The sequence below is a fragment of the Ovis aries genome, chromosome 24 (assembly GCF_016772045.2).
Source record: "Ovis aries strain OAR_USU_Benz2616 breed Rambouillet chromosome 24, ARS-UI_Ramb_v3.0, whole genome shotgun sequence".
Classification (NCBI taxonomy): Eukaryota; Metazoa; Chordata; class Mammalia; order Artiodactyla; family Bovidae; genus Ovis; species Ovis aries.
The window spans coordinates 32,436,098-32,463,873 of NC_056077.1; the positions used below are offsets into that span (position 1 = coordinate 32,436,098).

A 27,776-nucleotide genomic window follows, 5' to 3' on the forward strand; every position below is an offset into this window, starting at 1 on the left:
CAGGGAGCTCCTTTTTTCATTCACATTTCCAATTTCCGGACTTGTCAACACTTTCTGCCTCTGTTCTCTAAGAGGAATGGGAGCTCAAAACCCAAAAGTAAGTTCCCTTGCAAACAGCTCGGAGGACTCGGCAGCCTGGGCTGAGAGTCCTGTGCTTGCCAAGTGTGATGGCTTCCTCATACTCTGGGTCACAAGGGTCATCTCTGGGGTCTACTGCCCCAAGGGTGAAATCACAGGGGAGTGGACCCCTCACCCCAGCGATGTCCCTCCCTGATGGCTCCCTCCTTCATCTGGCCACCCCAATGCACCCTGGGCCTGAGCCAATGTTTGTGAAATTTGACATCTAACTCGCTTTCTGTAAAAGTCATCCTTTTATGCATCACCCCCAAAGGAAATGCCGTTCTCAGTGGGCAATTGCTCCCTCCCCCGTCCCCCCAGCTCCTGGCACCACTAATCTGCTTCATGTCTCTAGGGATTCACCTCTTCTCTATGTCTTGTGCCTATGGAATCATGAAATCATATAATATGCAGCCTGTATGTCTAGCTTGTTTCATTTAACATAATGTTTGCAAGGTTCATTTATCTTATAGTAAGTATCAGAACGTCATTCATTCTTATAACTAAATAATACCCTATTGTATGAATATGCCACATTCTGTTTATCCATTCATCCATTGATAGGTATTCGTCTTGCTTCTAACCTACATGAGGAGTAATGCTGATATACACATTGCTGCGGGGTGTGTTTGTGTGAACCTAGTTCAGTGCTGGGTGCATATATCTAAAAGCAAAACTGCCATGTTATAAGGTAACTCCATGTGGAACTCTTTGAGAAATTGCCAAACATTTTTTTTTTCCCAAGTGGCTGCACCATTTTACACTCCCATCAGCCATGTATGTGGATTCCAATTCTCCCACTTCCTTTCTAGCACTTGTTGTTTGTCTTTTGAAGATAGTCATCCTGGTGAATGTGGAGTGGTGCCTCACGGTGGTTTGAATTTGCATTTTCCTAGGGCTTCTTTGGTGGCTCAGATAGTGAAGCGTCTGCCTGCAGTGCAGGAGACCCGGGTTCAAGCCCTGGGTTGGGAAGGAAATGACAACCCACTCCAGTACTCTTGCCTGGAAAATTCCGTGGACCGAGGAGCCTGGTAGGCTATAGTCCATGGGGTTGCAAAGAGTCGGACATGACTGAGCGACTTCACTTTCACTTTAAAGGCAGGTGATGTTGAGCATATTTCATGCAGCTATTGGCCTCTTGCCTGTCTCCTTTGAATTAATGTCTATTGAAACCCTTTACCCACTTGCACACTAAGTTGTATTTCTATTTTTGAGTTGTAAGAGTCCTCATGTCTTCTTTATATTAGACTTTATATCAGATATATGATTTGAATACATTTTCTTCTCTTCTGTTGGTATCCTCTGAAGTTTACAAGAGCTTTTATTTCCTTTGGTCGCTGTGCTTTAGGTATCATATCTGAGAAACCATTGCCTCATCCAAGGTTATAAAGATTTGCGCTTCTGTTTTCTTCTAAGAATTTTATAGCGTCAGCTCTTACACATTGGTCTTTGTTCCACTTTGAGGTAATTTTTTGTATATGGTGTGCATTAAGGTCGGATTTCATTCTTTGGCGTGTGGTTCTCCACCCATCTTAGCAACATAAATTGAAGAAACTATTCTTTTTCCATTAAATTCTTGTGCCACTCTTATTGTGTTGTTGTTTACTTGAGTCTTTTGAGACCCCGTAGACTGTAGCCCACCAGGCTCCTCTGTCCATGGGAGTCTCCAGGCAAGAATATTGGAATGCGTTGTCACTTCCATCTCCAAGGGATCTTCCCAGCCCAGGGGCTGAAGCTGAATCTTCTGCATCTCCTGCGTTGGCAGGCAGGTTATCACTGAGCCTCCAGGTGCCCAGTGCCACTCTTATAACTCCTAGTGAACCCTGCCTTCTGTGATTTACTCCTTTGTGCGGGTTTCTCCACTTAGGATAGCTAAATGGTCAGCCCACTGAGGGCGGGAACTGGGAACAAATCTTTGGCTTCCCATGAGGTAGGACACAGGGCTATTCAAACCATTTGTGTGCATAAATTATTTGAATCATTCCGGAAATTGCTACAGAGCAACTCCTCCTTTCTGAAAATGTTTCACCCAGAGGTCCTAAATTTCCAAAGTAGTCTACACCGATGTGAACTTAGTATTTTATTTTAATATTTACTTATTTATCCTTGGCTGTGTTGGGTCTTCGTTGCGGCACTCCAGATCTTTCGTTTCAGCCCATGGGCTTCTCTTGTGTCCCACAGACCCCAGGGCATGGGCTCAGTCACTGTGGCCTGCGGGTTTAGTTGCTACATGGCACGTGAGATCTTAGTTCCCAGCCAGAGATTGAGTCTGAGTCTTCTGCATTGGAAGGCAGCTTCTTAACCACTGGACTACCAAGGGAAGTCCACTGTGAATTCAGTTTGATGAAGTCTGTATATTGTCACCCTGGTTATTTAACTTATATGCAGAGTATATCATGAGAAACACTGGGCTGGAAGAAGCACAAGCTGAAATCAAGATTGCCGGGAGAAATATCAATAACTTCAGATATGCAGATGACACCACCCTTATGGCAGAAAGTGAAGAGGAACTAAAGAGCCTCTTGATGAAATTGAAAGAGGAGAGTGAAAAAGTTGGCTTAAAGCTCAACATTCAGAAAACAAAGATCATGGCATCTGGTCCCATCACTTCATGGGAAATAGATGGGGAAACAGTAGAAACAGTGTCAGACTTTATTTTGGGGGGCTCCAAAATCACTGCAGATGGTGACTGCAGCCATGAAATTAAAAGACGCTTACTCCTTGGAGGAAAAGTTATGACCAACCTAGATAGCATATTCAAAAGCAGAGACATTACTTTGCCAACTAAGGTCCATCTAGTCAAGGCTATGGTTTTTCCAGTAGTCGTGTATAGATGTGAGAGTTGGACTGTGAAGAAGGCTGAGCCCCGAAGAATTGATGCGTTTGAACTGTGGTGTTGGAGAAGACTCTTGAGAGTCCCCTGGACTGCAAGGAAATCCAACCAGTCTATTCTGAAGAAGATCAGCCCTGGGATTTCTTTGGAAGGAATGATGCAAAAGCTGAAACTCCAGTACTTTGGCCACCTCATGAGAAGAGTTGACTCATTGGAAAAGACTCTGATGCTGGGAGGGATTGGGGGCAGGAGGAGAAGGGGACGGCAAAGGATGAGATGGCTGGATGGCATCACTGACTCAATGGAAGTGAGTCTGAGTGAACTCCAGGAGTTGGTGATGGACAGGGAGGCCTGGCGTGCTGCAATTCATGGAGTTGCAGAGTCAGACACGACTGAGCAGCTGAACTGAACTGAACTGAATAAAAGCAGACTTGGGAAGAGTGAGGCACAGGGCTTCAGATGGATTTGTGCTCCAAACCTGATGGGGCAGCTTGTGAGTGCTTTGTGCGGGAGGGCGGAGAGAGGGTCCTGGCATCCTGGCAATCTGGTGCCTTCACCACCATCCCAACTGCCCAGAATGATCCAGAAACACAGAGGAGGATGAGCCTTTCCACTCAAGCAGTGAGATCAAGGAGGGAGAGGGGACTGAAAGACTGTGCAAGGGAGAGCCAGGCACCGAAGGGGGATAAAGGTGTTTGAGGCAGGTGTTCAGGGAGCTAACGACCTGAGAGTTGCTTATTGATCAGCTCTTCATGGAAGGTAGATCTCCAGACCACCTACCTAAACCAGAAGCTGCCCTGGGAAGGTCAACTGGCCAACAAGGAAAATAAAAGCAGCCTTTGCCTATTCCTGGCAACAAATTGTTAACATCATGGGTTTATGTTTCAAAGGTTTCTCTCCCTGTGTTTGATCAATAGAATGTTCTTTAGATCGATACAAATGTAATTTCACAGCTGGCAGCCACTTACAGCGGGCACGGAGGAGTCATCGCCCAGCGAGCTCAGCTCGGGAGCATCCGCTGAGCATGGGGCTCTGGTAGCGGTGGGCTGTGCTGGAGAGCAGTGGGGATAAGCAAATAAGATTACCGCCCAATAAGCCTGATGTTAGCGCCCATGTCTCGGTGTCTGCATTCATCTCTTCAACTCGAGGCTTTCAGTAGAAAGAATCTTGCTCTCCTAAATCTGTTTTTAAGATGAGATAATAAGAAGAGTGGAATCACTGATCTTTATTTAGCACTTCCCCTGTGCAGAAACTCTTCTAAGTGTTTTCTGTGTGTGTGCTTAGTCGCTCAGTCATGTCTGACTCTGCGACCCCATGGACTGTAGCCCACCAGGCTCCTCTGTCCATGGGGATTCTCCAGGCAAGAACACTGGAGTGGGTTGCCATTCCCTTCTCCAGGAAGTGCTTTCTATATATTAACTCATTTTGCCATGCACGTTCAGTCATGGCTGACTCTTTGCAACACTTTGGACTGTAGCCCCCTACCAGGCTCCTCTGTTCATGGGATTTCCCAGGCAAGAATACTAGAGTGGGCTGCCATTTCCTCCTTCAGGGGATCTTCCTGACCCAGGGGTTGAACCTGCACTTCCTGCGGCTCCTGCAATCCAGCCAGATTCTTTACCCACTGACTCACTGAAGAAGCCCACGTGAACTCATTTGAATCTGTCATAAACCCAATGAAATAACCCCATTATCAACTTCATCTTATGGATAGCAATATGGAGGCACGGAGAGGCTGAATAATGGGCACCAGGGCTCACAGCTGGTAAGAGCCAAGCTGGGATTCAAACCTAGGAATTCTGATGACAGAGGTTCTGAGCACTGAGTACCGCCTGTGGTTCCTGCCATTTACTAATTAGATGCTCACCACATGCCAGGCACCATGCTTTATACTTTCGTGTGCTTTACGTAGACCAGGTAGTGAATCAAGAGCCTTGGATTGGGAGCCAGAATGCACGAATTCTGTGCATGTACATGTACTTGTGCAGTGAATAGGCAGGGTGTTCACTGGGTCGCATTGTCTTGTCTCTAAAATGATGAACTTGGACCAGTTCATCTCTGAAGTCTCTCCCAGCTTCAACACTGCAGGAATCAGTGGAAAGAGAGAAAGAGAAAAAGCCAGTGCTGCTGAGATAGAGAGGAATCATTCATTCCTCAACATTTATTGAATTCCCAGCATGTAGAGTCCCAGATGCTGGGAAAGACTGAGGGCAGAAGGAGAAGAGGATGTCAGAGGGTGAGATGGCTGGATGGCATCACTGACGAGTGGACAGGAACTCGGGCAGACTTTGGGAGATGTTAAGGGACAGAGAGGCCTGGCGTGCTGCAGTCCATGGGGTCGAAAAGAGTCAGACACAACTGGGTGACTGAACACAACAGCCAGGCATGGAATTCAGCAACGGGCAACATAGATGACACTCCCTGTAGTCCTTGCAAACCTTAAATTCTAGTGATTGGTGGGGTGTCAGATTCATTCATTCATACACTCATTCATCTGCTCAGTGAGCACCAACCACGTACAGACGCAGGAAATGAGGATTCAAGGTTGAGACACAAGACCCTGTCCTGGAGGCCCTGCAGCTTTAGTAGGGAAGTGAGATGCGTTAACTAACACATCTTCAGGTTGAGGTTGTGACCAAAGCCGACCTTCTTCTAAACCCACCCTCAGCATCATGTCGGAACTCTCCAGAGAGCGGGGTTGAAGACCCAGCAGTGAAATGGGGCAGGAGAGCATGGAAGCCAGGTAGGAAGGCAGGAGGCAACTGCAGAAGCCCCTGGGTCAGAGCAGGCGCCCACAGGAACCCCCTCCATATGCGGCCCTTGGGAGAACATTCCTGACTGTATCAGGTGGATGAAAAGGACTCAAACAGAGCAGACCTCAGACCTTGCTCCATCTTTGCCCCAACTCTGCCATTTCTATGAGCATCAACAATATACAAATGGGTCCTATTGCTTCTGTGAAGCTTGTCAGCCTGTTAGATGGTGGCCACTCTCTGCACCTGCCTCCACTTCCAGTTGGGCGTTTGAGTTTGCCGGTTTGCCTAGGGCACCTAGGCAGAATTTGCTCATCTTTATTTACCTTCCCCCAGGCCTGGCTGAGAACCGTACCTGCACTCTGCCTTTGTGACATCCTTCCAACTTTCCTCCACTTCCCCTTCCCTAAGGCTCAATATCCCTATGGTTTCAGCCGCAACCAACCCTGATGATTTCATCGGGTCAAGAGAGATGACCTTTCACTGGTCACTTCCCTTCTGCTGACCTCAGTTACCCCATCTGTAAAATGAGAATAACTGTCCCTATGTCAGTGATCTGACAGAGCCATGTTGAAACTCAAATGCAATCAACAGAACATAATAAGCTAGTAAGTATTGGGACTTCCATGGCGGCCCAGTAGTTAAGACTTCCTCTTCCAATGCAGGGGCTGTAGGTTCGATCCCTGGTCAGGGAGCTGAGATCCCACATTCCTTGGGGCCGAAAAACCAAAGCATTCAATACAAGCAGTATTGTAACAAATTCAATAAAGACAAAAATAAGCTAGTCAGTGTTATGCGTGGAGGTTGTAACAATGATGAGGCTATTACAACACACCCCAGTGCATTAAGAGGTAGAGATTGAGAACCACTTCTTTCTTTAAAAAAAATTTTTTTTAATTCTTTTAAAAATTTTTTAATTTTGTATTGAGGTGTACCCAGTGTTGTGATAGTTTCAGGGGGACAGCAAAGGGACTCAGTGTACATACACATGTATCCATTCTTCCCCAAACCCCCTTCCCATCCAGGCTGCCACAAAGCATTGAGCAGAGCTCCCTGTGCCATACAGTAGGTTCTTGCTGGTTATCCATTTTAAATACAGCAGTGTGTACATGTCCTTCCCAGACTCCCTAATTATCCCTTCCTCCCATCCTTCCTCCAGTGCGTGCAAGTGTGCTAAGTCACTTCAGTCGTGTCTGATTCTTTGCCATCCCACAGACTGCAGCCCGCCAGGCTCCTCTGTCCATGGGATTCTCCAGGCAAGAACACTGGCGTGGGTTGCCATTCCCTTCTCCACCCGGAGATCAAACCCATGTCTCATTATGTCTCCTGCATTGTAGGCGTGTTCTTTACCACTAGCGCCGCCTGGGAAGCCCATCCTTCCCCTCACCACCTCCCACTCCCACCCTGCCCCCCGGCCAACCATAAATTCGAGAGAACCACTTCTTTCTACATTGAAAGATACAGATTCGTAATCTCTGAAAATCCCATGTGTGTCAGCCACTGGGAGGGTCTTTTGTGTCCCTAATTTCATTTGAATGTGATATCATTCCTTTCCACTTATAAATGGTGACACGTAGGCTCTGGGAAATGATTTATTTTCTCCAAAGACACACAGCTTAAGTGAGGACCTGGCCCTTTAAGCCACAGTTACCCAGAGCACGATACTCTCCCATCCACATGGTCTCTGGAAAAATACAAAGTGCACTGTGCTCCTGCCTTTAAATACAAACCTGCTGCTTTCAGACCCAATTAGGATCAGGTAATTACCTGTGGGAAGTGGGGAGTTGGGCAGTCAGCCGGATCGAATAGAGTCCGTGAGCTAGTCTTTTCTAGTTATCAATAAAACGCTACAACAAAATCATTATTTGGCAACATGTTGATTTCATATTTCATCCTGCAGGCCCTGGATGGAAGGCAGCCACCATCGCCCCCTGTAAGGTAACACTGTGCCCTGGTGGCATGGTTTCACTGCCCATGTTTGGCAGAAATGTGCCCTGCTAGAAGGCTGACCCAATTTTCCCAGACTTCTGTCAAAAGAAAGAAAGTGAAAGTGTTAGTTGTGTCCAACTCTTTGTGACCCCTTGGACTGTAGCCCACCAGGCTCTTCTGTCCATGGAATTCTCCAGGCAAAGATACTGGAGTGGGTTGTCATTCTTTTCTCCAGGGGATCTTCCCAGGTCTCCTGCATTGCAGATGGATGCTTTACCATCTGAGCCACCTTTGGACTTCTGCAGAGGATGGTGTAATCTGATAGGCCTCAGCCTTGCCACCTGGAGCCCCTGGTCCCTCCCCAGAGGCTCAGCCTTGAATGGTCTGCAAGACAATCCTGAGCAAAGCAGGCAGAATTTCCACTGCTGAGCCCTGGGAGCTGCAGGGGGCAGAGGCGGGGGTGGGGGAATTAAGCCAGGTGTCAGGTGCACCGGAGGGAGCCCCTGGCATCCCTCGCTTCCTGGATCTCAGCAGCCTACCTGGACTTCCAGCTCCGCTTTCCCCCGTCCAGCCCTGCAGGTACCTGCCAGGAATGTTTGCTCAGCCTGGATAGCAGCCTTCTTGGTGAGGTCAGCTATGCATGGTCCAACCTCCCCCCTGGGGACTAGATTCTGCTCCCTGCCCACCTGTGACAGTCACGATCCTTTTGTCTTCTGAGTCTGAGTATTGTCTGTCCTGCTGGTCACTGGCACCTGCCTGAGCCACACCTGAGCTGGGTGACCCTTGATCTCCACAGACCCAAGGCTGACAGTCCACATCAGAGCCATGAAATAAAGGGTCACTCAGTCCTGCCTTCCTCCCGCCGCACCAGCCTGAGCCCCCAGGGTCCTATCACCGGCTCCCCAAGAGCCAGTGACCTGCGATGTCTCTTCCTCTGCTTTGGCCAGAGTAAGATGGCTTCCTGCTTGAAGGACATTCGAAAGTCCCAGAGCGAGCACAGGACACTTGCAGGCCGCCTGGTCCTTTCTCCTCTGGGGCACTTTCAGTCTTGGCGACTTCCCACTGCTTTATTGTTCCTTGACACAGATGTGTAACCACAGCATCCAACATCCAATGTGATGGCACAGTCCTTGGTATCTATCGCCCGAGGCAGCAGTCTGCAGTTTGGGGTTTTTCCCCTGAAAGAGAAGAGGAGTAGATAGATGGGAATGTTCACAGTTTACTTGGCAGGGGGAGAGTCAGATGCAGTTTGCCATCCGCAGGAAGTTCTCCATTTGGGGCACCAAGGCACGATGGGTCAGGAGAGGTTCTTGTCTTCCCCAGGCTATCACTCATTCCTCGGGCGTCATTTTCTCACTCATTAGGCCCTGAATTGATGGACTCAGAGACAGTTTGTCCTTCCCAAGGGGGATGAGCATCAGCCAAACCTTGGAGAGCCTGAAGAGAGAGAGGTGAAAGAAGGGAAAATGTGGTCCTTCCTGTCTGATTGCTGGAGCTGGGCTGTGCATCGTCCACCTTCAGCACTCCTGGTTCTCAGGCCTTCGGACCCAGACTGGAACCCACATAGTCTGCCTCCCCGGTTCCCAAGACCTTGCCCTCAGATTGAATTACATCTCCAGCCTTCCTCTGGGTCTCTGGCTTGCAGGCGGCAGGCCGTGGGACTTTGGAGCCTCCATAATAGCAAGAGCCAATTCTTATAATGATGATTTAACTATATAGATATTTAGATATAGGTGTGGGGGCTTCCCAGGTGGCATACTGGTAAAGAATCTGCCTGCCAATGCAGGAGACACAGGTTTGATCCCTGGGTGGGCAAGACCCCCTGGAAGAGGAAATGGCAATCCACATCCAGTATTCTTGCCTGGAAAATTCTATGGACAGAGGAGTCGGGCAGGCTATATAGTTCACGGGGTCGCAAAAGAGTCAGACGCGACTGAGCACATAGATATAGGGACAGATATAAATGTAGGTGTAAATACAGGTATAGATCCTATTGGTTCCGTTTCTCCAGAGAACTCTGCTAAATACACCCCGTATGTTTGAGGGCTTTCCTCACCACGCTGTCATCCCATCACCCAAGCATTTGAGACCATCCTCAGGGAATCTTGCCTAAGAGGGGAACTTACCCTCTGGTCCAACATCAGGCAGTAGGGGAATGGTGGGCCTTGCAATCTGTCTCCACGCTCACATCCTGCTGGGCCTGCGGGAATTCTCAACCCAAAGATGTTTGCAAAGCTGCTTCTGCTCAGCCCTGAACACGAGGTGGGGAGGATAAAATGGGAAAACATAAAGTTCCACACAACAGGAAATCACGCTAGAAAGCTGTGAAAATCATGTCTCCTTTTGAGGCATAATGGTTTTAATTTTCTCAGGCCCTGATCTCCCTGGCAACAATTTAGAAGAGCAGAAGCATTCGTGAATCAAAGTTGGGCACGTCTGCATGTTTAATTACGTGTCATTGGATGGAAACTTTCCTTTTGATCTTAGTGTTTAAAGGGATTTAGGCTTTAACAATTACATTTTTCCCCCTCCTCCCAAAGTCAGTGTGGGTTACTGAATAGTATCAGCATGGTTGGAGTGGGGAGGATGCTGAGAAAGCCAGGGGAGATTTCTGTTCCAACAGGGACGCAGGAATGTGCTGACCACGTGCTCCTGTTCTTGGGGAATGAGTGAGCTGGCGAGGCTACTTCCCCATGCTGGGAGGGTCCCTGTTACCAAGGCCCCCAGCCCACTGCAGGGGATGCTGGGCTAAGCGAAGACCAGAGCTTAGATTTGAGACAGGATAGGGTCTCCTTACCACATTCAAAAATGATCCCTGATGACCCTCCATGTCTCCCCAATGACTGATTCTAGAGTGATTCCAGCTTCAGGACAGATGGCTCAGATGGTAAAGAATTTGAGAGACTAGAGTTTGATCCCTGGGTTGGGAAGATCCCCTGGAGAAGGGAATAGCTACCCACTCCAGCATTCTTGTCTGGAGAATTCCACAGACAGAGGAGCCTGGCAGTCTATAGTCCATGGGATCACAAAGAGTTGGATACCACTGGGCAACATTTTCCTTTTTTTTTTTTTTTTCCCACACTGAGTCAGGATGCCGATGCCATGAGTCTATAAGGCCAGACTGTGTTTCTGTTCTCTGATTCCACCAGGTACCAATTTCTCTCCTTCCCTATGCCTCAGTTTCCTCATCTGTAAGTAAAGTAAATGTTGCTCAGTCGTGTCTGACTCTTGGCGACCCCATGGACTGTAACCTACCAGGTTCCTCCGTCCATGGGATTTTCCAGGCAAGAATACTAGAGCGGGTTGCCATTTCCTTCTCCAGGAGATCTTCCCAACCCAGGGATCGAACCCAGGTCTCCCGCGTTGTAGGCAGATGCTTTACCATCTGAGCCACCAGGGAAGTCTGTAAACTTCCTCATCTGTAAACTGGCCATAAAAATCTCTCTCTGGGTTAAAGTGAAAATTCAAATATAATCACTTAAAGCACTTGACTTAGTTCCTGTGTATAACAGACCACACCTAACTTTAGTGTCTGAAATGGGGTTTTCAAAGTTGTTCTGCAAAGGGGCAGAGAGTGAGAATTTTCAGCTCTGTTGCAATGACGCAACTCTGTTGCCCTAATGGGAAGCAGCTCTTTTTCAGTCGCTAAGTCATGTCCGACACTTTCACGACCCCATGGACTATAGCCTGCCAGACTCCTCTGTCCATGGGATTCTGCAGGCAAGAATAATGGAGTGGGCTGCCATTTCTTGCTGTAATGAGAAAGCAGCTCTAGACAGTGCGTAAACAATCGAGTGAGGCTGTGTTCCAGGAAAAGTGTATTTACAAAAGCAGGAGGCAGGCCAGATTTGGCCGACGGACTGTGGTTTGCCAACTCCTGACTTTGAACAACAACCGTTTATTTGCTACAGGTTCTATGGCATGAGAATTTGGATGAGAACTCACTATACTGTGTTGCTGGCCTCGGTGAGGTTTACTCAAGTATCTATCTACCGGCAGCTGCCAGGCCAGCTGGGGCTGGCTGGTCCAGAATGGCCTCAGCTGCTCTATGTGGTGGCTCACCTTCCAAGAGGCTAGCCTGGGCTTGTGCAACCGGAGGATTGGGCGGGCTCCAAGAGACACAGCAGAAATGTACGAAGTCTCGTGAGGTCTAGGCAGGCCCCTGGCACAGTATCTGTCACTTCTGCCACATTGTGTCTGGTCAAAGTAAGCCATAGGGTCCGCCCCCCACCTCCAAACCCCACACCTAGATTCAATGATTGGGAAACTGACTCCATCACTTGATGAAAGAGCTGCAAATTCACACCACAAAGGGGAATACGTACAGGAGGGAAATTATCACAGCCATTTTTGCAAACGATCTGCACATTAACACTCAGGAAGTGGTCCATAAATGTTAACTATTGGCCTGAACCTCTTCTGTATCATGGCCTGTGGCAGAATTAGGAGAGATTATATGGCAGTGAAGCCCTAGCTTTGAGATAATTTGAGATACTCTCCGTCCAAAACGTCAAGTGAGGTTTGTTCACAAATAACAATCACACAGAATGTAAATATGAAGCGACTCTCCAGCTTGAGTTTCAGAGCTCAAAAAATGTGAGCAATTACAGTGCAAGAGGTAAAAAGTTCCGATAAATTTATGCACCCCTTAGGGGCTGTGTCGCAGAGCCCCTCAGGACAAAACCACGTAATGTGGTGTTCCAGGCTCTGGACACCTGAGCTGAGAGTGACAAAGCCCTCGGTCTCGTGATAGATGATTCTCCACTCTCCCGATCTCGGAAGGAAAGAGAGGCCCAGCTTTAGCTTACCTACTGATCTGACCGCAGTTACACTGCGTGCGTGCATGCCAAGTCGCTTCAGCTCTGTATGACCCTGTGGACAGCAGCCTGCCAGGCTCCTCTGTCCATGGGATTCTCCAGGCAAGAATACCAGAGTGGGTTGCTGTGCCCTCCTCCAGGGGATCTTCCAGACCCAGGGATCGAACCTGTGTCTCTTATGACTACGCATTGGCAGGTGGGTTCCTTACCACTAGCACCACCTGGGAAGCCTCTCAGTTACACTAGCAGAGGAATAAAGGGGAAGCTGTAAGATGGGGGCCATTCTAGTGAAGAGATCAACTGAAACTGGGGACAGCATCTCAGCTGAAGAGCTCAGTAAGCGTGAAGGTCTAGAGATGGGAGCATGCCTGCTATAGTTAAGGATAGTCAAGAGGCTGGTGCAACTGGGTTCAAGTGAGAAAGTAGGACAGTGGTGATGGATAGCCTTCCAGAGTAGCAGTAGCGGAGCCAGATCGTCCTGTAAGAAGACAAGAGTCGAAGCAGGAAGGCCAATTAAGAGAAATGCTGATGGTTTGGTCTAGGAAGATGGTGGTTGGAAGAAGTTGCTGAATTTTAAATATATTTTGCATATAGAATAGGCAGGACTTATATTAGTTATACAGAATGAGAGGAATCAAGGACAATTCCAAAGCTGTTGACCTGAACAAGTATAATGATGGAGGTGCCATTTATCCATCCATCCATCCAAGCATCCATCCATCCAAGCATCCATCCATCCATGCCTGCCTCCATTCTTGCCTCCATCCATCCATTTGTACATCTGTCCATCCATTCATCCTTCCATCCATCCATCCATGCATGCCTTCATCTTTTCAAGCATCCATGCCTCCATCCATCCCTATCTCAGTCTTTACATCCATTCATCCACCCATCCATCCATCATCAAACAACATTAATAGGACACTTTCTTGAAGTCATGCCAGGTCATGTAAAAACATAGATGAAAGGCACATGTTCCCCCAAAAGTCCACATATCACTTAGTAATAATACCTGATACTTGTATGCTTTTTACATGACAGGATCTGTTCTAAGTGTTCTACAAATATAAACTCATTTATCCCCTAAACAACCCTAAAAGGCACTATTAGTATCCCCATTTCATGTGAGAAAACTCTCCTTATAGTCTGCAGACTCAATTCACTCCTGTTTCAACATTATCAAAATAGCCCTGGTATTTAGGTTACAGCCATGTGGATTTGAAACAAATACTTTTCAGAATGAACTTTTTTTTTTTCTTTTAGTAAAAACATTTCATTCAGACAGTATTACAGAGAGAGGAAAGAATACTGGTCTAAAATCAAGAACTTGGGCTCTGTAGTTAGCTGTGTGGCTTTTGACACGTTCCTTCCCCTCTCTGGGTTTCACTTCTTTTTAAAAGAGGCACTTAGATACAATCCTCTTTTAGAAAGGAGAAAAGTGATGCCCAGAGAGGGGAAGGAATGTGCCAAAAGCCACACAGCTAACTACAGAACTCAAGTTCTTGATTTTAGACCAGTATTCTTTCCTCTCTGTAATACTGTCTGAATGAAATGTTTTTACTAACAAGCACAACAACAACAACAACAAAAACCCAGTTCATTCTGAAAAGTATTTGTTTACGGGAGTGTAGGGGGGCAGGGTGGGGAGTGGGGAAGGACAGTGGTGTAATGAACAGCTTTAGCAGAGTCAATAAATACCGTCATGCAGGTTGTACACTGCACAACCCCCGGGGCCACCGTGTCCTTGGACTAAAGGTGAACGGGGTCACCTGCTGTTGCTCAACATAGGGACTCATCTCCTGGCTGCCTTCAGCCTCTAATGATTTTATAGTTTGGTGATAGTTTCCTCCATTCAGAAATGATACGCTCGTCTTTGTGTTAATGGGGGACCATACTCCCCACCCCTCCACACACACAAAATTTTCTAGCTCCTCTAAATTTGGATTACAACTTAATTGCACTCAGAACTTTCCATGCAGAAAACAATTTTCTCCAAACTCCTTCAGCATCTCTACTTGCTTTCAAGATTTCCCCAGAGAAATCTCCGTGCTATGGAGGAAATCGTGTCCACTGGAACAGGCAGGAGGGTTTGAAATTCTGTGTCTTCACAGCTGAATAATTTCAAGCCAGGCCGGAATTGCGTTGGTAGTGGAATAGGAGACGAATCCGCCACGGAGGCATGTAAGCAGCCAAGAGCTAACTGAGGGATCCCAGCGTGCCGCAAGTCCAAGGGACCCGGAAAGGAGGGGTCTGATGCCTCATCACCTCCAGTCACATCCCTCAACTCACAGCCTGATGCCCGAGATTGTCTTTTATTAAAATTCAGCATTTAGAGACTTCTGCTTCTTCTGTTGAAATACGAACGTACCAGTTCAGATCATGATTCCTCGGTGAAGAGCCTAGGTCTCAAATTTAAGAGTGAATAAAATGTCATCCTAATAGCTTTTCTTTCTTTCAGTAGAGAAGTGCCATGTGCTCATTATCGAAAGTTTAAAAAACATTTCTTTCTTTCTTTGGCTGTGCTGGGTCTTCATTGCCTCGCACTGGCTTTCTCTACCTGGGGCACGCAGGGGCTTCTCTCTAGTGGCGGGCGTCTCACTGGCCTCTCTCCTCATGCGCTATGGGCTCTAGGCATGCAGGCTCAGTAGTTCTGGTGCACGGGCTTAGTTGCTGCATATGGTCTCTTCCTGGACCAGGAATTGAACCTGTGTCCCCTGCACTGGCAGGCATCTTAACCACTGGACCACCAGGGAAGTCCCTAGAAAATACAATTTTATGGTAGTATTTTTTAGTTTTCTTTGGTGTTCCCACTTCTCCCTTAATTTTAAATTTTATACAGTTTTTTTAAATTCTGCCTTCTTGGAATCTATTTTATAGAATCGCACAGCATATAAATTTTATGAATATTCTAACTTTAAAAAATGGATCTTCCCTGGTGGCTCATAGCCTGTGGTTATGGTATAAACAGTTTATTGCATACTATCACAGCCTGTTCATAATTTTAATTAAGTTTTATTGAGATAAATATGGATTCACATATAGTTGTAAGAAACAGTGTTCTTCACCCAGTTTTCTCCAGTGGTAACACCTTGCAAAAATATAGGTAGAATATTATACCTGAGTGTTGACACAATTCACTGATCTTACTCAGATTTCTCCAGTTTTACTTATAACTCATCTGTGTCTCTGTGTATATGTGTGCATTTAATTTTTTTAAACATTTATTTATTACTTATTTTTGACTGTGTCGGGCCTTAGTTGTGGTGGGCAGGCTTTAGCTGCCCTGAGGTATGTGGAATCTTAGTTCCCCGACCAGAGATGAAACCCACGTTCCCTGCATTGGAAGGCGGATTCTCCACCACTGGACCCCCAGGGAAGTCCCTGTGTGTATTTAACTTTGTACAGTTTTATCAGATATGCAGATTCCTGGGTCCCTTCCCATCAAGATACTGAGCAGTTCCATCCGTATAAGGACTCCCCGTGTGGCCCTTCAATAAACACACCGATCTCCATCCCCACCCCACCCTAGTCCCTAACTTGGCATTCACTCATCTGCTTTGCATTTCTGAAATAGCATCTTTTCAAAAATATTCTGTAAATGGAATCATGAAGTAGTTAACATTTGGGGGATAATTTTGTTTCACTCAGCATAATTCTTGGAGATTTGTCTAAGTTTTTGCATGCATCAATAACTTGTTCCTATGGAAAATGGTATGGAGGTATGGAGGTTCCTCAAGAAATTAAAAATAGAATTACCATATGATCCAGTCATTGCACTGCTGGCTGTATATCTAAAGGAAATGAAATCAGTGTTTCGAAGAGAGGTCTACACCTGCGTCCTCACGTTCACCGCAGCGTTAGTCACGACAGCCAGCATATGGTAACAACCTAAGTGTCCACCAATGGATTAATTGATAAAGGGACTGTCTCTCTCTCTCTCTCTCTCTCTCTCACACACACACACACACATACACACACACACACACACATACACACACACACACGAACGCAATGCAGTACTATTCAGCCATGAGAGAGAATGAAATCCTGATATTTGCAACAACATGGATGGAACTTGAGGGCATTAAGTTCGTTGAAATACGCTGGATGGGGAAAGACAAATACTGCATAGCATCGCCTATGTGTGGAATAAATTTTTTTTAAGTCAAACTCATAGATATAGAGAGTAGAAATGTGATTGCCAGGAGCTGAGGAGTGGGAGAAACAGGAATAAGTTGGTAAAAAGGTATGAAAAAATTCAGCTCTATGATGAATAAGAGAAAAACAATCATTTGCTCCTTTATATTGCTGAGTCGTATCTTGCAATATGTATGTACCACAATTGGTTTAAACATTTACCTGCCAGGCTATCTCCAGTTTGGGGCTATTACTAAAAAAGCTGGGATATACAAGATTTTTTTTTTTTTTTGGTGGATGTAAGTTTTCATTTCTCTGAGATGATTGCCAAGAGCACAATCACAGGGTCATGTAATACTTGTGTGTTTAATTTTATAAGAAACAAACTCTTTTCCAGAGCAGTTGTACCATCTTACTTTCCCACCAACAATGAATGGCTGATCCAGTTTCTCGATTTTCTCACTAGCATTTAGCATTGTCACTCTTTTTTGTTTTGGTTATTTTGATAGATGTGTAGTGAGTGATAGCTTATTGTGGTTTAATTTGGGGGAGCTTTTTAATTAAAAATTCAGTTTCTTTAATAGAGTGCCACTGAGATTATCAGCTTCATTTTGGTTGAGTTTTGGTAGTATGCAACTTTTGAAGAACTGGTCTATTTCTTCGAAATTGTTTAATTGATGAGTTTAAAATTATTCATACTGTTCCTTTATAACTTCTTAGTAGCCCCAGAACCCATAGTGATACACATAGTATATTAGTAATATCTTCTTGATATTGGTGATCAGTGTCTTAACTCTTTTTATTTTTGCCAAGCTTGCTAGGGATTTTACTGGCTTCCTCATATTTCATGATATATCTTTGGAATAGTTTCAGAGCCCAAGTTCAATAATAGGGAAATGGTTCTCCCTAAAAAAAAAAAAAAAAAGAAAGAAAAGAATCACTGTATGCATAAAAGTTACTTCCATAATTTGGATTCTAAATCATAGCACATACTCCCAGATTGGAAACACTGTTTCCAAGAGTACATTTTTAACGGTTTCCCAGGAGTACCTCTTGATAGGGTTCTGATTATTGATAGCTGTGTCACAAACCACACTACACTGGGCGACATAACGCAGTAACCATGCCTATCCCCAGCAGACACTGTCCCCCAGGGTACTGTGTTTAGTTGCGTGGTTCTCATTCAGAGCTTCTCACGTGGTTGCAGTCAGACCATGGCTGGGACTGGGGCCATGTTCAAGCCTTCCTCATTCCCACGCCTGGTGATTGAGGCTGGTTGTACCCTGGGGCCCCAGGCATTCTGTTGACCCCAAAAGCCACGTGAGGATTTTTTCTGTGTGGCCTGGCATCCAGTATGTAGTTGGATTCCAAGAGCAAGTATCACAAGACAGAGTCCAGGCTGATGGTGCCTTGCTTCCTATGCCCTGGATGTCAGACAGCATCGCATCGTCTTGTCTTCTATTCATGAGAAATCAATCACTAAGACCATCTCGTATTCAAGAGGAGGGGAATTGGGCTTGATGGATGGAGTGTCAATAGATTTGAAAGCATCTTTTAAAGTCACTACCTATAGGGACTTCCCTGGGGGTCCAGGGGTTAAGACTCTGCCCCTTCCAATGCAGGGGGGGGGCACAGGAACAATCCTTGGTTGAGGAACTAAGATCCCACGTGCCAAGCAACCTGGCCAAAAAAAAAAAAGTCACAATGCATAGGAAAGGAAAGAGAGGGTAATGACTGACCAGAAAGGAGAGACACATATGGACATATTATAGGTAGTCAGTGGCCAGCTCTGTATGCAAAAGAATAAACAATAGAGCAAATCTCATCTGTTGCAGGATAGGGTTTGGTAGATGAGCTATAGGAGTAGCTCTGCCATTTATATTAATATAATGACCGTCAGGAATCAAAAAATCTCTTGACATGAAAAAGTGGCTTCTTTCAACCAACAGAGTGAATTCTGCATTTTGTATTAAATAGAAAGACTGAATGTCTCTAGAAATTCTAGACTACCAGGAGAAAAAATATGGCTGTGGTACATTTTTGCTCACACCCATGCCTTAATAAGCTCTGCTCCACATAAAACCTTATTATATTTCTTAGAGAAATCAATGACAATTTATTGAATGCAGCACCCTGAATGGAACATTTCCAGTGGTACTTGGCATTATATGAGTACAATAGGAACATTGTGAAATCCTGACTAAGGTGGCCTGTTGTTTTGAATATTTCATCTCTGCAATGACTCAGGAAGCAAGAGAGAGAGACGTGAGCTTTTGCTAACAGTTTTTCTCATATATAAAAACTGCATGTCTCATGTCCTGATTAGATGATTAATATAGCTTTTTGATGAATGATGCACTTATTTTTTGTTGTTGCTGTTCTAACATCACCAGTCTTTTAGGAAAACTTTATACAATAGGCTTAATAATTGAACTAGGCTTGGGTGTAGACAGAAAGCAACATGTTCTATTGACCACTGAACTTCAGATTGAGACCCTCTGTCTTATCCTCTGTTTCCATTTCTGCTACATGAAATTTCAATTAGGTTCTTCAACTTTTCAGGTCAGTCTAGGATAGTAAACGGCTTCCCCAGTGGCTCAGCAGTAAAGAATCTGCCTGCAATGCAGGAGGTGCAGGAGACAGACACAAGTGACTTGGGTTGGATCCCTGGGTCAGGAAGAGCCCCGGGAGGAAGGCATGGCAACCCACTCCAGTATTCTTGCCTAGAAAGTCCCATGGACAGAGGAGCCTGGCAGGCTACAGTCCACAGGGTCACAAAGAGTTGAACACGACTGAAGTGACTGACCACACACACACACACACAGGATAATGAAACATCCCTCAGTCATTCAGGCTGAAAAAAAAAAAAAAGATGTACTAATAAACAGTGTCATTTTCTAGGGATTTCAAAAAATCTATAGTCGTATCCAAACTCTAAACTATCATTCACTTAATTTTTTTCCCTTCCCCCATACCAGCCCTTCTCTGAGCAGTTGGGCAGGGAAGTACTGGGCATTTATCTCCCCACTTCATTTCTACTCCATCACCTTCTGGAAGTACTTTGGGTCCTTGGCTGGAAAGACTTAGGAAGGAGTCAAGGGGCAGGAAAATTCCCACTTGACTGGGACCATTGTGACTGTCATTGGATGTTCCGGGCATGGCAATTCATTTTTCCTTGGGGGACTTTTTTCGTGCGGCTGCACTGGGTCTTCATGGCTGCTTGCAGGTTTTCTCTAGCTGCGGCCAGGGGGGCTCCTCTCTAGTTACCCTGCAGGGGCTTCTCACCGCGATGGCTTCTCTGTTGTGGAGCACGGGCTCTAGAGCCAGTTGGCTTCAGCATTTGTGGTGCACGGGCTTAGTTACTCCCCAGCATGTGGAATCTTCCTGGACCAGGGGTCCTGTCCAGGAACCCATGTCCCCTGCATTGCAAGGCAAATTATTAACCATTGGACCACCAGGGCAGCCCCCTGGGGGACTTTTGAAATCTCTGGAGACACTTTCCCTATCACCAGGGATCCCTCTAGTTTGCATTTCTCCCAAGTGGCCAACTTTTCCTTCCCCTGATGACAGCTCTCACCCCAACTCTGACTCTGAAGTCCACCCTCTGTTGTGATCACCTTGTCCTCCATGGGAAGAGTTCCATTAGCAGGGGTATGTCTGGCACACAGAGACCTCCCTAGTCTTTGCTTTTCCTACTCTGGCCATCCTAGTACTGTCCTGTCTTTGTCTTGGAGCCAGGAAGTGAGACTTCAAGCCCCACCCCACAGACCCTCAGGCACAAGTGGGTCAAGCACCTAGTTCCCAAGATCCCAACTCCAGAACCACAACGAATGACCTCAAGTGGTTCTCTCCCAGCCCTTCTCCTCTGATCTGAGGCCCCTATGGGGAGAGGAGGCAGGACACACTGATAACGCTGTAAAGAAACCTTCTCTATCTTCCTTAACTGACTCCTGTGTAGTAGCCTGTGTTGAGGGACCCCTGTTGCATGAAGCAGCTTCCCCATCTCTTAGCATGCCCTGTGCGTGGTGTGAGACCATGCATCTTAATTACGCTGTCGTATGCTTGGCAAGTCTCATGCTGTTCTTGGCCTTTGTCATCTCTGCAAAAAGTCTGAGCAACATGGTAATATCCATTTAAACATAAGGTTTCTTCAACACCTCACCTCACCGGCGATACTGACTAGGAAGCAAGAGAAAGAAGACCCGAATAGAGACTTAGCAAGCTCCTAAAATGGAGGAATGTCAGGGAAACCGTACTGTTGGTTTCAAGCGTCAGACAAACCGTTTCATGTGATAATCTTTGTGTCTCATCAAATTATAGTTAGTTTATTACTAACAGGGCTAAACTTCTTTTTGAGGGTCATTATCCATTTTATTTCATTTTCAAGAGCCTATTCAGGAGCCAAGCCCATTTTTTAAGCAGGTAATAAGAGCTCTTCGTATCCTAAAGACCTTAGCCAACCTTTTGTTTGAGCCATTTTTATTTATTTATTGCAATTTTTTCCAAGTTAGGAGCTTGGATTTTATTTAATCTGTAATGGAAAGCCATTAGTGGATTTTATGTAGGAGAATGACACGATTTTATAGTTTGATTAAAAATTTTAAATATACACTTCTTTGAAATGTGTGTGCACGTGTGTAGACGCACAGTCGTGCCCAACTCATCGTGACCCCAAGGACTGTAGCCTGCTCGCCAGGCTCCTTTGTCCATGCGATCTCCCAGGCAAGAATACTAGAGTGGTTTGCCCTGCCCTCCTCCAGGGGATCTTCTCGACCCAGTGATCAGACCTGAGTATCAAGTCTTCTGCGTTAGCAGGCAGATTCTTTACCATGGTGCCACCTGGGGAGCTCTTCTAGGGGCGTAATTAACATATAATTAAACATACATTAAGTATACTGTTTGATGCTTTGGCAAATTGATGCATCTATGTAATCACCACCACAAAAGTTAAAAATGTAACATTCCTATCATTTCAGAAAGCTTCCTTCTGCCCCTTTACAGTCAATCCTTCCAGCCCCACCCTAATCCCAGCTGTCAGTGAAAATTTCTATACACCCTTTGCCCAGATTCCCCTAATGTTATCATCTTACATAAGCAATTATACCTCAATAAAGCCTGGGGGGAGAAAATAAATTAACAAAACAAAAGCAGTCTTGAATAGGACTCTAGAACAGTAAAAGGACATTAGTGTGAAAGTAGTGTGGCACCCCACTCCAGTGCTCTTGCCTGGAAAATCCCATGGACGGAGGAGCCTGGTGGGCTGCCGTCCATGGGATCGTGAAGATTTGGACACGACTGAGCGACTTCACTTTCACTTTTCACTTTCATGCATTGGAGAAGGAAATGGCAACCCACTCCAGTGTTCTTGCCTGGAGAATCCCAGGGACGGGGGAGCCTGGTGGGCTGCCGTCTATGGGGTCGCACAGGTTCGGACATGACTGAAGCGACTTAGCAGCAGCAACAGCAGCAGCAGCAGCAGTGAAATCTGATTAGAGTTTGGTTAATAATATCATGTGATAATCTTCAATATCTAAGACCAGTGCAGGTTCTTTGTTGGGCATATCTGCCTCCTAGGATCCAGCACGTTTGTTAGGGGCCCAAGTATCTGTCAATTGTCATTAGGACCAGGGTAAGTAAGGCTCTCTCCCAGGGCTTCCCTGGGGGCGCAGGGTAAATAATCCACCTGCCAAAGCAGGAGACAAAGGAGACGCATGTTCGATCCCTGGGTCGGGGAGATCACCGGGAGAAGGAAATGGCAACACACTCTAGTATTCTTTCTTGGGAAAGCCCGTGGACAGAGGAGCCTGGCAGGCTACAGTGTATAGCGTTGCAAAGCGTCAACTAAAGAACAATAACAGCAGTCCCTTCAGTTACAAATGCATTAATAAACAGACTGCTTTGCAAGGATGTTTCAGTGACTCTGTCCTCATTCCAGCCTGGGGAACATTTGCATTGGTTGTCCCATGGGGATAACTGAAACTTCAAAAAAAAAAAAAAAAATCCTGGGAGCTCTCCACTAGGATAGTATTATTTTTTGAAGCCTTTAGTAAGGAGGCTTTCAGAGACTGCAGCCTGAAAACTGGTCAAGGGGCGATCCTCTGGTTGGCGACAGGTGAAGCAGGCACTTGACCCAGTTGTAAAGAAAAAAAGGAGAATCTTCTGGAAGACTGGCTGGAGCACAGCACCCTGCCAGAGCTCTGCTCTGGGAAACCCTGCCAACACCTTTATCAGGGAACAAGAGACCCAGAGACAGGCCAGCAGTTGCTAGGAGAAGCCCAGGAGTAAAGCTTTGCCCCCACCCTCCTGCCTGGCCCCTTCCACATCTTTTCTGCAGATGCAGTTTCAAATAGAGTGATTGATCCTAGGATTTTTTTTCCCCCTCTCTCTGGCAGAGCCAGCCAACTAGTTTAGACATTTCTATTAGATTAGGAGCCAGGAAATGAGAAAAACCCTGCCTCATAAGGGAATTGTTCTCAGGTCACATGCCTGCCTGGGCGAAATGCAGAGAAATAAACAGGAATGTTTTGTTTGGGGAAGAAACAGAATAAATGATCACTGGGGTGATTTCTCTGTTCTTCCCCCACCCTCACTCGCTCTCGCCCTCCCCAGCCTCACCCAATCTTCCCTAACCATTCTGTGGAGTCTGCAAACAGGGCAACTTTCGAATCAGCCTGTCACAGGTTCACCGAAGCACAGAATCTCAGTATCTCAGAATGTTAAATGCTCTCCGTAGTAGAACAGCGAGTACTCTGAGCAGAGTGGAACGAAGGTGCAAATCCCAATTTGCTGCTCACCAGCTGTGGGACTGCAGGAAAATCACTCCACCTCCTGGAGCCCTGCTGTCCTTATCTGTAAAAGAGGGACAAAGGCCTTGACGATCAAGTCAGATAACGCGTATGCAGCATCCGCCACAGCGCACGTGATAGGAATTCAACAACCTCGAGTTGCCTGAGATTAGATGCGCCTTGAAATCCTAGAATATTAGCAATTTAGAAAAATAGGCACTTTCTAATTCAATTTCCTAAGGCATTTATTAACTTCCTCTAAACAATAATCCTAAAGGAAATCAACCCTGAATATTCATTGGAGGGACTGATGCTGAAGCTGAAGCTCCAATACTTCAGTCACCTGATGCAAAGAGCCAACTCATCAAAAAAGACCCTGATGCTGGGAAAGATTGAGGGCAGGAGGAGAAGGGGCAGCAGAGGACGAGATGGTTGTGTAGCATTGCTGACTCAATGGACTTGAGTTTGAGCAAACTCCAGCAGACAATGAAGGCCAGGGAGGCCTGCCATGCTGCAGTCCATGGGGTCACAAAGGGTCAGACATGACTTAGGGACTGAACAACAACAGCAATCTGTAGGTTGCCATGTTGCTTTTAAAAGATAGCATTCAGGGCTTCCCTGGTGATCCAGCAGTGAAAAATCCCCCTGCCAATGCAGGAGACTTGCGTTCGATCCCTGGGCTGAGAAGATCGCACGGTGAGTGAGTGAGTGAAGTCACTCAGTCGTGTCCGACTCTTTGTGACCCCATGAACTGTAGCCTACCAGGCTCCTCCATCCATGGGATTTTCCAGGCAAGAATACTGGAGTGGGTTGCCATTTCCTTCTCCAGGAGATCTGCCCGACCCAGGGATTGAACCCAAGTCTTCCGCATTGTAGGCAGATGCTTTACCGTCTGAGCCACCAGGAAGATCGCACACACCAGGGCAAATAAGCCCGTGCACCACAGCTTTTGAGCCTGTGCTCTAGAGCCCAGGAGCTGCAACTAGTGAGCCCGCACGCTCCAACTACTGAAGTCTGTGTGCCCTGGGGCCCGTGCTCTGAAACAAAGGAAGCCCACACATCACAACTAGAGAAAAGTCAGCAGGCAGCAATGAAGACCCAGCACAGCCAAAAATAAATAAATAAACTGATAAAATACAGCATTTAGGTCTGGAGTGATCTGAGCAGTGCAGAATGGAGAAGGTTTGATCCTACTGCAACATCAGAATGATAACCCCCACGTCTAGGCTGAGCTCCCTGCTTGACATCCATGCAACTCTCTAGGGAGCTTAAGTGGACAAGTTCACCTCTGAAAGTGAAAAAGTGTTAGTCACTCACTTTTGACTGACTCTTTGCTACCCCATGCACTATAGCCCACGAGGCTCCTCTGTCTATGGGATTTCCCAGACAAGGATACCAGAGGGGTTGTCATTATCTTCTCCAGGGAATCTTCCCTACCCAGGGATTGAACCCAGGTCTCCTGCATTGCAGGCAGATTCTTTACTGGCTGAGCCACCAGGGAAGCCCCAACTATGTTCCATCTCATCACTGTAGCTCATGATTCCAGCAGGTGGGGACAGGTTGTCACGTCTTCTTTCCCATTCCCCCACCATCCAAGAGTGGAGGAGAGATTCCAGATAAATTACCTTCCAGGACATTGATCAGCCGCATTTGCTGATGATCATTAAAAATTCTCTCACGTGGCTGTGACTTTCTCTCTCTGCCTCTCTCCTTTATCTATGCTCTCCAGAAACCTGAAGCCTGGAAAGAAAGGCTTGCATCTCTTCTCCCTCTTCCCTATAAGACGATTCAGTTGAGAGCAAGGTGATCTTCTGTACCCTGTTATTCTCCTATAAGGCACCCAAGAGTGGGAAGGGGAGGAAAAGTGCTGGAAAATGATTATCCTCTGATTGATTTTCCATTGAGACTGGCTGGTGTAGATGGACTCTGATTTAAAGGTGTCTGGGTCTAAGAACTTAGAATACATCCCTTTTCCTGTGGTTCAGTAGAGCTTAGCAGAGCTCTGTATTGGGGTCCAGCCTTCATCCCAGGCTAACATTAGTCATTTAGCTTTATTTTACTCTACAGAGGCCATCTTCTGAAACTTAACATGCTGAGTGCCTAGGGTGTTGTTCAGAATTAGAGCATCCTTAGACTTGATGCTACCCCGTTAACATTTGGGCAATCTCTTGATATTTCAAGTCAATGATGATGATCAAAGTCTCTACCAATGGTTGAACAAACTAGGCTGAGTTTAGACCCTGTAGAACGAAGCTAGGGCCCTCCAGGTGTCACTAGTTGTAAAGAGAATGCCTGCCAGTGCCAGAGACGTGGGTTTGATCCCTGGGTCAGAAAGATCCCCAGGATGACAGCGAGACAACCCACTCCAGTATTTTTGCCTGGAGAATCCCATGCACAGAGAAGCCTGGCGGGCTACAGTCCATGGGGTCACAAAGAGTCAGACACGACTGAAAGGGCTTAACACACATGCACACACAGAGAACATAGCTAAAGAATCACCCATTCCTCCTGATAGTCTTGGGACTTCCAGAAATTGACGGTCACTTCTCTTGTGTATGCACATGGTCATCCATGCCTACTTGGGTATGCCAAATTACAGGCACATCACTATTTGATAGACATCCCCTTAACATCTCACTAATCCCTAAATTCAACTTTAAAAAAGGATCTGTATTCCTATAATTAAGAGTATTAGTCAATGCCAGAGCTCGAAGCAGTCAATTCACATTCACATCATTCCCTGCTATGTATTAGATGACTTTATTGCACTTGATAGATGCTCAATAAATATATGCTTAATAAATTTAATAGTGTTGTTTACTGCCCCGAAGGCACAGTGGGTCATTTTCATGTAAGTGGCCAGTCTTCTCAGGAGATTTAAACGATGTATTGTCAGTACAAAAATTTTTCCTCTCTTTCGATTTTTTTTCAGCATTTAAATAAATACTACCCTGCCAGGCAGTGCAGAAGATGCTGGGAAAAATGTAACGAAGCAATGTCCTTTGACCTTGAGGATTCTAAATTCTTAAGTAAAGAGAAAGGATGTTCACTTAGCTACTTATTTTTGTAATATGACTGAGTTATACAGAGCAATGTATCAAGTGTCATGGGAGTGGAAAGCAGAAAAAAAAAAAAAAAAAAAACCTAACACATAGACATAGAGCCAAGCCAGCACACTTAGGTTCTGCTGTGATGCAGGCTGAGGATGCTGATAGCAACCCAGCAGAATCAGGTATACGCTCACTCTGCTATCACGTCTGTTCCTGTCCTTCATCGCTAGTGGTAAGCAGAGGCTAAAGCCCTGAAGTACTCCGATCCCCAGCTCTTCAGTTTCCCAAAGGTGTGAGCAGCTCAAGAGCAGAAGGAACCCTGAGATTCATCAGATACCAGACATTATATGAACATTGAACATCTCCGGTGTTCCAGGTCTGGTGTCACAGAAGGCAAGGGGAGTACAGCAAAATCCTTGCTTCAGAGAGCACAGTCTGGCCCCAGACACTGACCAGGAAGTAAGCATACCATGCAGAGAGGGGCAAAGCCCAAAGCAAGGACGGATGCATTGCCTTACAACGTATTTCTTCTTACATATAACTTCACTTACATGGAAATTCTAAGGTAGACAGTCTCATTTAGAAGGAGGAAGAGGCATAGAAAAGGAATCTGCTGAGGAAAATTAATTTTTGCTTTTGACACATTCTTCCTACTTAAGATTTCTGTGTGTGGTCTTGATGCCTGGAGCTGCAGCAGCCATCTTGTGACCGTGAGGAAAAGTCCCGTGAATTCACAGATAGCAGCCTAGAACCCTTACACCACTGAGCCAGTGAACACGCTCTGGAATCACCTTCTTGCAGTCTGTGTCATACGAAAACCATAATGGCTTTCTTGCTTGGGCTGCTCTTAGTCTGATTTTAGATTACATATAGTTGAAGGCATTCCTAAATGATACAAAGTCTCACAAAACTTGAAATTTCATATATGTGTGTATAATTACCTTTCATTTAAAGATTACGTGATAAAAAGCATTAAGCATATAAATATATGCATATAAATAAAGAGCAGTCGTGGCCCCTTTCCTCATTTCTATCTACTGAGGATGGAGGGTATTATTATATCGTTACTGGAAAGTCTCCGCTTGCTCAGCTATTAGATCAGTAGATTGGATTCATTCACTTATTATTTCCAGAAAGACAGCATTTCCAGGAGGGTGAAAGTTCATGAAGAAATACCAATGGGTGTGAGATTATCCTGAAACAGCTAGGCTATTTCACACATCTACCTGGAACATGTGTATTTTGCGTTACACGTGTGATCGTCTAGCTCCCAAAGATGTTTGAATTCCCCAGGTCGATGCCTGCTCACGGATCATTCAGATGCCTCCTGCTCACCCACCTCACCATGCAGGCAA

The 27,776-nt window shown here is 45.9% G+C and overlaps 1 long non-coding RNA gene across 1 annotated transcript in view; it reads left to right on the forward strand.

The window, feature by feature from the left end:
• LOC121817872 (uncharacterized) overlaps positions 1-27,776 on the forward strand; it is a 78,238-nt gene that overhangs the window by 39,109 nt on the left and 11,353 nt on the right. The gene's annotated exons all lie outside the window — the stretch shown is intronic.